This window comes from Thalia democratica, chromosome 1, assembly GCF_965202585.1.
Source record: "Thalia democratica chromosome 1, ktThaDemo2.hap1.1, whole genome shotgun sequence".
NCBI lineage: Eukaryota > Metazoa > Chordata > Thaliacea > Salpida > Salpidae > Thalia > Thalia democratica.
This window is the reverse complement of record NC_139165.1, coordinates 57,726,771-57,737,138: the sequence shown is the minus strand read 5'-3', so window position 1 is coordinate 57,737,138 and position 10,368 is coordinate 57,726,771. Positions and strand designations below refer to the sequence as shown.

At 26.3% G+C, this 10,368-nt stretch overlaps 1 long non-coding RNA gene across 1 annotated transcript; it reads right to left on the bottom strand.

Moving 5' to 3' along the window:
* Positions 1-2,840: 2,840 nt before the first annotated feature.
* On the bottom strand, positions 2,841-9,880 carry LOC145848725 (uncharacterized). Its single transcript, XR_014372137.1, has 3 exons — positions 9,760-9,880; positions 3,840-3,966; positions 2,841-3,002 (listed from the first exon to the last, which is right to left on the bottom strand). It is a non-coding gene; the product is annotated as an uncharacterized LOC145848725 (long non-coding RNA).
* Between the last annotated feature and the right edge of the window lie 488 nt (positions 9,881-10,368).

The following is a 10,368-nucleotide window of genomic DNA, read 5'->3' as shown; positions in this document are numbered from 1 at the left end:
AGTTTTATGTAATAGAATCAAAAAACAACAAAGTTTACCTCACAAGTTTTATGTAATAGAATCAAAAAACCTTTTTGCTATTTTTGGTTCAGATTTTATGGTAAAGAGAAGTTTAACAATCAACGCAAAGGAAAAAAAACGATAACACAAGCAGAAACAGGAATTAAACTTAAACTCGAACTGTCAGATCCTTCTTGTAAAAAAACCATTAAGAAAGAAGTGAAAAAGTTTTTAGAAACTTTACCCAAAATCGCAAAACAAACAAGTAACAGAGAAAAACGTAAATATGGTTATGTTCTTGATGTTAAACTCAAAAACGAAGTCTTGCCTCGTCATAAAAAAGCTATAATAACGAATGCAATAATGTCAAAAGAAAAAGAAAACATCCTTAATAAGTTGTCGAAAGGAAGCATTCCAAAAACAAATAATAGACATAACAACAACCTCCCAATATTATTTTTACCAACCGTCAAAAATTATGCAAACGAAATAAATTAATTAACTAAACCTGTTAATTTTTTTATAAAATGTGGAAGAGTATTCAGAAAGTAATTTCGTTACACAGTAATCAATTACTTAGTTGCCTTATAGAAACAAAGAAAATTACAAGAGACAACTTTTATCTCCAACAAGAAAACGACCGTAAAGACTACACGCATTTAGTCACTTAACGATGGTAAGACAACATGAGTTCTGTCAACCGGACTAACGAAAACTCTAAATCTTGTCACATTTACGTCCTTTTTTTAAATTTTCTTTTATCAGTGAACAACGAGCTATAATTTTTAAACTCATTCTTATTCTTTTATATATGTATACATGTATATATGTGTATTTATTAACTTTGTTCTTTTCATAACATGAGACTTAAAATAAATCAAAACACACTTTTTTTCCCCTTTCTAAGAATTTTTTTGCGCTTGCACAATAACCTACCTAAATACTGTAAGTTTACAAAGTTGATAATTAAAGTATCTGTTCTTGCAATTATACAATTTTTTTTTTCTCTTGTAGCTGCACGATGAAAAAAAAGAGAATAATTGATTCTTCTGTTCGTTTTAATTTAAATGCCGGAAGCGTTCAAATAATAATTTTTCTAAATCATAGACATTTTTTTTCGGTATGAATTTGACCCCAGATTAATAAACATTCAAATCCAAACAAGCGTTTGGTCTTTCTCTGTTTATAACTCTAAGAATTTAATTACTTCGATTGTGCTCTAACAGGAGTGCGCAAACATACTAACCTGAATCCAAAAAAAAAAGTTATACACTTATCTAACTCCTATGTTAGAAGCAAGAAAGAAGTATTTTTTAAATTAAAAGTTGGTCTATTTCAAATTAAAAATATTTGTAAACAAAATTACTTTCAATTACAAGCTGGTCTATTTTAAAGTAAAAACATTGTTTTTCTTGAACATTTATTCAAAAAATTAAACTGCTCAAATCTTCTACCTTTCAGAAGATTTTGTTTGCCGACTAGTACAACCAACTAAACTGAATGCAGCAAACTTACTGAACACTAAGATGATAATGGTTTGCATTTTACAACTTTGACTGTTAGTCACTCTCGTACAGTTGCACGTGGAGTTTGCAGCAATGAAATTTATTTTATTAAAAATATGTTTTATATAAAAACTAAATACTCTAACAAAATAATTATACTTGCCGAGATTTTAACATTATCAGGTGATATTTTGTTTTCAACCCTCAAATTTTTACGACACACGTGTTATCAAAGTTCGAAATATGTGCAATCAAAATTAACTCCCTAGAGTTTAACTATTGAGCTAAGCTCACTTAAATGACTTTATAAGAAGCTTCTGTCAATCAAATAAGTTACCCGTATTTTTGTTTTATCACTTTTGCAGTTCACAATAAAGTTGAAGTATAAATAACTTCCAGCTGTTAAGCTAACTTTTTTTGCCTTTAAAGAACTTTATTAAAAGGTTTCGTCAATCAATTGCTTAATCTAAAGGAATGTCGCTTCTCCACCTATCTCTAATTTAAAGTTATTAACTGACAGTGTGAAAGTGAGTTTAAAGCATGTTAGTTTTTCAAAAATATGTATGTTTTTCGAAAAAAAAAATTTAAAACTAAAATAAATAAAAAACGAAATACCTTCTATTAATAACTTATTTATCTATCTATATTTTTTTTCTTATTTTCTTTGAATCTCATAAACTTTTAATAATATCTCTTACCAATTAAGTAAAAGTCGATTTTTTTTTCTCTTCTAACCTTAAAAAATTTAGAAATCAAACCAATTATCAATTTAAAATTATTCGAATACTTTCTTCAGATATATTTCATTATTTTAAATATAACTGATTCATTCATTAAAAATGTTATAATTTTGATATGATAATGTTTCATACTAATTAGAATTAACTTTTTTGATTTCTTTCACTATTGGATAAGTACATGTCTTGTATACAGTTATTTAGGTCAGTGGTCGGCACGCCAATTTGAATCCGTGAACCCTAAATCACAAAATTAAAATTTGGTGCACCTCAATTTTTTAGCGCCGCTAGTGTTGAAGAATATGTAAATACTTTAAATCGATTTTTTTACTAATAATTCGGGAACACCCAATTAATTTTTACAAGATAACTTAAAATTGTTCACTTTACCCTATCCATTTTAATAAACTTATATCGGTGATCTAATTTTTACAACAATATTTTACTTGTATCACCCAGGTCTAAAATACTAACTAGATTAATTTAATACATTGCCACAATCCCAATTAACAATCAGCAGTCTTGGTACTTTTTATTGCATGGTAAATTTAATTATTTAGTTAACTCTACTTAATGATTTTTTAATAATCGATTACTATATGTGTTTAACAGATGTATTGCCACGAAAAAATTAAGGAAACAAAAATTACACCAAAAAGTAACGACAAAAAAGACATGAAAATATTATCCTAGCTAAATCCGTTTTGTTGATCTGGAACTGTATGTGTTGGTCTTGTTACTTGCACGAATCTGATCAAACCTAAAATTAAGGTTTTAAAGTTAATGCTTAGTAATAATTCAGGTCTTAATGAGGTTTATTGAAAAAATTGCTCAAAAATTATTTTTGGATGAAGGACCTGGATACACAAAAAGACCTCTCGGTCATCGAGTTGCATACCCAACTTTAATCAAATTTATAATGAGCTAAAAAATTATAAAAAAACTTAACAGTTAAAATCAAACTCTAAAACAAAAACTTTTTAAAATGAGACTATTAAAATTTAAAACATCAACTATTTTTTATGAACAAAAATATCAATAAAAAAAAAATTATATAATAGTATCTAACATCATACACACATAAAATCTATATTGAACTTTACGTTAAAAGGTAAAGTTTTAACATGAAATGTTTTTAAGTTTAAAATTTATCAATAATTTAATCTTTTACATGTCTTAAAAAAAAAAATTATAAATATTTAAATTTTAAAAAGTATGTTTAAGAATTTGGACTCTACTATTCAACTTATTAAAATAAGTAAGAATAAAAATGAGCTATAACATAAAGAAAATAAAATTACAATGTTCAAAAAAAAAGCAAAACAAAGCTGTTACTAATAAAAACAAGTAATTTTTTAAACTAAATAAAATGTTTATGATTTCAAAAAAAAACAAGTAAATTAATGAAAATTAATTAAATTTACATATTAATAATTAGATTTTTCTCAAGAGTTATTAAGCACCTATAAAAATGAATAAATCATTTTTGTAAAATTTTACACTTTAATCAATATTAGTAGAATTGACTTTTAATTTTTTTTAGTGTAATATAAGAGACTAAAATACCAAGAGACCTATTATTCTAAAACTATCTTACCATAATGAGCTGTTTATTGGAACTGCTACTGGGTTGTGGTTTAACTTGTCAAGTAAGTTCTTCAATTGAGGTATAATGTCTCAGCATAAGTATCTTTTAAAAAGTTACTTTGCCAAAGTTTTCCAACCTTTAAAATAGCATAAGAGTTATCCAAAGTTGTTTGAGTGTGTGAAAATTTTATCAAAAAACTAATGTCATTACTGACTTCTAATCTAGTTTAATCATTATTAAAAAAAAACTTTATAGCTTTAAAAAAATTGTGCTGATTTAACTTACAAAACTTTTTATATCTATAAAAAATATAAATAATCATCTCAAGTAAAACATTTGGTTTAAGATAAGTATTATACAGTAAATTTGATACCTTACTGTAAATATTTAAAATTATTTTTGTGTTATATTTTTTTTAGCTTAGTTTAATAAGAGTTATATTTAAAGTCAGAGTTATAGTAAGTAAAAGTTGTAAAATGCAAGAAAAAACTCAACAAGACAATCAATAATTCGCTAAGTAAAGAATTTAATTATATTAAGACCAGAGTTGCTTCTCTTTGAAACAAAAAACATTTTTTATTATGTCAAACATTTAAAGTAGATACTGTTGAATAAGCTTGACAGGATTGTAATCCTTTGGGTTAAAACAGATTTGACAGATCAAGACTGTCCTGAATGACTTTAAACTGAACTGTAGTCATCTAAGTTTTTTTCATTTTTTTATTTTCAAAGGCAAGAAAAACATATATCTTCAGCAAAAAATACTAAAAGTTACAAAATAATTTAATGGGACTATATTAACTATATCTCATTCAAAATGTAGGAAAAAAATGCCTGAAATCTTAAAACTATACTGAGATAAAAAAAACTATCTTGAGTCAGCCTGGGTTTAAAAAACAAATTCAAAATTTTCTAAGTTATCTTATGTCATACTGAGATTTTCAAAATTTTTAAATCATCCAGGATTATTCTGATTGTGTGGCAAACTTTTTGATAACATGAAATATCAAATTTATAACAAACATACATTTTTAAACTATAGTTTTAAGGTAAAAAGGGTTGTTAATCAAAAATCAAAACCAAGCTCAAGCTCAGGAAAAGCATTCTAACCTAAAATGGGTATTTTTTTAAATCCTTACTAGTCTGAGTTTTGATAAAGTATCATAATACCTTTAAACTGTCTATATTTTTGCATTTACATAATAAAAATACTGAAAAAGATATCAATTAACAGTAAGTTTTCTTTCAAAATATTCAAATTAAGTAAAACAACTGAGGAACTGTACATCATTTTAAAACATTTAAAAAAAAACTATTTTCAAATAAGCACAACTAAAACAGAAAAAAAAATAGCTTAACATTTCACAAATAATAAATTTTTGGTTTTTAATATAAAACTATAAGTTATTTTTAAATTCTAAACAAAATTGTTTAGTCTTTTTTTAAATTTTTGGTAGGCATAAAGAAAGATTTACATCTTAAAAACACATACTATAACTCTTCTAACAAAATTATTAAATTACTGCTTAGTATAATTCATAAATTTAAGATCAAGTATTAGCACTGTTGTTACTCTTTGAGTTAAAAAATTATCCTGACTCTTAAACTTTGAAATTTTTATAAAACATCATATATAAATATTCAATATAAATAAAGTTTAAAAAACAACTCAGGTTATTCATCAAAATTGGAATTAAAAAAAAAAAATTTGAAACTACAACAAAGAAATTTCATTTAATGAAATAGAAAATATTGGAACAAGATTCAAAAAACAAATTATCCTGAGAATTGTAAAATATTTATACTGTCCTGAGTTGCACTAAGTGTAGGACTCTGTAATAGTTACAATAAAACTAGCCTTGGTCATTTTTAGTTTAATAAAGAAAAGAGAAAACCAAAGCTCAAAAGTAGCAGTATACTTAAATTAATATTTTGATAAATGACAAAATAATTTTTTTATATTTCAAAAATAAAAATCATACATACATTCAAAGATTCTACACAAGTCCAAAACTAGACTAACTTTTGCAAGAAAAATAACATGCTTAATAAGACTTTATTTCTAATAAAAAAAAACATTTAGGCTGAGTGTGTGGCAACCTTGATGGATCTCTTATCAAAGGATAGTTGACCATAAAGTTCGTGTGACGAAGTCACACGTAGTATGGAGATGAAAATTCGTACACTTACTAATGACGACCTAAATCTATACATTAATTTTTTCCTTAGAGAATTTCCGGAGAGGTCACTGCCAATAAAGGAGAAGTTATCAAGCAAGGGACCAAAAACAAGTTTTATTGCAAAAAATTTATATCATACTACGAGAGAACTTGGGCACCATACTTGTGTTTGTGGTCAGCCTTTGTCCTTAACATTGTTAAAACAGAGGTTGTGTATAATAATCAAGTAAGTTTGTTAATTTTATAAAAATATACTTGAAACTAGGAACCAGAGTAGACAGGAGTTTAGGTCAAGTTGTGTTCTAGGTCTTTCAATAACAAAATTATTATTAGCAAAGATGAACCATGACATTTTGGACATATCAAATGGTTGTTGGCTATAAAACATATTATAAACGTATTGTACTTATTATTTAAAATTAAATTAGGAAAAAATACTTTTTAGAGCATAGAATCCTGGTTCAGTGCACTCAAGCACAGAAACATGGACAAGAAGCAAAACAGAAGAGAAGATGGAGAAGAACTGGATGATTACGATGGCAATAGTCGCTGGTCATACCATGTTTACCTCAAAAAGCTACATAAGATCTACATGTAATTAAAATATACTTAACTTTTTATTACTTTCTGTATGGATTTTTTCTAACAACTATTTATTTTTAACTAGCCGCAATCAAACGTCCTTTATATTTAATCATGCTCTGGATTTCACCAAGATCGAGAAACAAGTTATTAGACCCAAGAAGAGGAAGTTAGAAGACAGTTGGGGTACTACAAAGAGAAAAAACAAAACTGGCAACAACAAATTTAGCTACCACAGTAATTATCCTGCCTCAGTAGATGTATATACAAGAAAGTACAAACCTGCCTACATTAATAAAAATGTAAGCAATACTTGGCCTTATAAAAAAAATAATTGTTTATAATTAATTATTTTTCAAGGTTGAAAAACTTATGAAAATTCCCCAAAAAGATTTGATGGTTGCAATTGTTAAGAAGAACGACCTAATCTTCAGAATTTCGCATCAATACTTCAAAACACTTGTGCCTGGTGAACGGATTGCAAATAGATTACTTGACCTTCACCTTACTTTAACTCTCTCGTATGGTAAGATTTTAATAATTTATTTTATGTACCTATGACCTAAATACATAACTCACCACTGTAAATATTAATATATTGTAATTATTTTGTTAGATATCAAAATACTGGAAGGAGACAAAATCGTAAAATGGACTTCTAACATAAGGGGTCTTAAAGAAATAAATGATGTTGTGATAGAAAATGATAAAGTACTAACCATTTTCTATTACAAAGAGGATGTGGTAGTGATGGTTTGTAATTCAACATATTATACAATTTAAATATTTAGCACTTATATTAATTTATACTTAAATTCAGTCAATTGACAAAAGAAGAAAAGAAGCTCATCAGTACAGCCGAAAGAACGAAGAGCAATGCCAGAAATTCTTAAAAAAGTACAAACAAATCACAGGTACAAAAGGAACCTTCACTATTGTCAACTATCCAGCAAAAGAGTACCAGACAATAGATGAAAAAGTTTATTATGCTGTATTGGTAAGCTTACATTTTAAAGTGTTTTAATTGATTAGATGACCAAGTATTAATTATTTATTTCAGCATGTAGAGAAACTCAAATTCAGAGAAACAGGAACAACTTCACCAGGCCAGTTTAAAACTAAACTGGCAGAAACAATTTATAGATTAGGAGGTAAGGAGTCAGTTTTTTATATATAGATAATAATCTTTAGTAAATTTTTTATACATTTGTAGGTCCAGCTCATCCAGATGTCAGGATTGAAGACAATCCACCATGGTGCTACAAATGTGGTGAAGAAGAAGATGAGGTCATAGAAAATGAAGCTGAGATAGAAGAAGAAGAAGAAAGAGTTAAATGGGTATGTAATTTCAGACTTATTTAGTTACAAAATTTACAAAAAATGTTTATAATTTTAGACTGATTGCCCCTGTTGTAAGCGGTGGTACCATAAGACGTGTCTTAGTTCTAGAGTAAAGAATGATGAAAGATTTTTGTGTGATTTTTGTATCTAATTTTTCTAAGACAGTGGTTTTTTACTTATATTTATTTTGTTTTCATATCACACTTTTTTTTGTAGAAAGTTTTATTTTTACATTTTCTGACACAACTGTGTTTTTTTGTTGTTGTAAATGTAGTTTTAATGAGAAGTTTAATTTTTATTGTTTTCATTAATTTGTTATTTCAATAAAAAATAAATTTATTGTTAGTTTGTAGTGTATATTCTAGTTTATATTGTATAAAATGTTTAAGTGGTTTTTAGAACTTATTTGTGTTATATAGTTGAAGTTTTTTCCATTAAAACCTGCTAAGCCAGCATTATTTTTAATTTTTCTAATGGAACAAACTTCACTTATATTTAACAAACAAGTGAACTTTTCCCATAAAAAAAGTTTTCCACTACAAAAAGCTGGCCTTGACGTGGCGTAGTGGCTCAGTAGCCATACAGTTGGTGAAGCCAACAGCTTTATTAAGTTTTTTTGGTTGAGATTTAATTTGAATAATAAGATTGATATGTATTCTTAAAATATTATTGTAGTTACCTAGCATGATGTACTACTATAATCGAACATTGAGTGTAATATGTTAATTTTTATATATTCATTTGTTTATTTATTACAAGTTTTATGAATATCAGGCTAACTATACAATTTCAGCTTGATATTGGTGCAACATCATTCTAGGTAATTGCCATAATAGCAGTTTTTTAATAGATAAGGTAGCAGTAATTATTATATTATTATGTGCTCAAAAGTCTTTTATAAATAAAAAATACAGTATTGAATATATTTGGTTTAATGTTTTTAGCTTATTTGTAACTTAGGAGCTGAAATAAATGTGTAAACAAAACGAGAGAGGCTAACTTTTTTCTTTATTCTCTCGTTTTCTCAGTACTTTTCCACTAAAAGTTTGAAGCAAAAAATTGCACAAAAAAGGATAGTTTGAATTATACGTGTTGCTACGCAACACGTATAATTCAAAACTATCCTTTAATTATCCTTTAACTATCCCTCGATAAGATGCGCATGCAACCTTGAATCATACAACAGATACAACATATTTTGTTAAACCAACAGATCAAAATAGCTAGTAAATAAAATAATTAAGAGAATAAATTTTTTAACTTTTAAAGTCAATAAATTAAGTAACAAGTAGTTTAATAAAAAGCATACCTAGCTAGCCTGAGTTTAAGAAAAAAAAAGAAAAGTTCTAGCCATCTTGAGATTTTCAAAAACTTTTATAAAATTTAAACTATCCTCAGTGTGTGGCAACTCAATGTCAATTTAGCCTATATTTTCTTTTAAACTTTATATGTACTATTCAATTATGGATAGGTTAATTAATTAATTAATAAAATAAATTCAAAGGTATGATATTTACTTAACTTGTGTTATTCAAAACTTAAATCTGTTACTTAAAACTTGTTCATTACTACTTTTATGAATCTATTTAGAAATTTTTTTTAATATACTTTAACTGTTTTTATCTTTTTTAAGTATTTTTATTGAACATAAATTCTTTAATTTTCCTTTAAGTATAAAAATATTATAATTATCATGTGAATATTTTTAAAGGAATTATTGTTTAGTTTTTAAAGTAGGTAGTATTAATAATTTATAAAAGAAACTTTCTTCACTAAGCAAAATACTGTAATCTACTAATACTGTAAGTAAAAAGAAAATTACTAACCTTTTAATATATTCATGATCTTAGCTGGATGAAAGCTTCCTCCACATCAGCCAACTGATTTCACAAGATCTTCGAGTTTTCTCTCTATTCTTTCAGATGCAAACTGCTTCCTCAATGTTGATATAAAGAATGTTATGTGATTTTCAATACCAAAATAGATCATGAGAGTAAAATGGCCAATAAATTAAAAGCTAAACTAAACACCAGGGCTAGATTTAACTTAAATATTTAAGTATGTCGCTTAAACTAAATAAATATAATAATGTAATCTCAAAATTCTGTGCACCCCTAAATGACTTTCGTGTACCCTAAAAGTTTCGTGCACCCCAAAATAAATTTCGTGTACACTAGTGTGCACCAGTGTACACCGTGCCGACCACTGATTTAGGTAATAGTTATAAACAAATTTTAGTTTTCTTTTGACATTGTTTATACGTTTGTCGTTGTAAACCTGTATTTTTCTTATGCAATGTTTTGGATCTTGATATTTGAGTCTTTGAATTTTCTAATTATTGATTTTTCATTAAGTATTAATAAATGTTTTTTTTTTTGACTCTAAAAATTAAAAATATCATTAGACTTGTTATTTACAATTTATACTAAACTTTA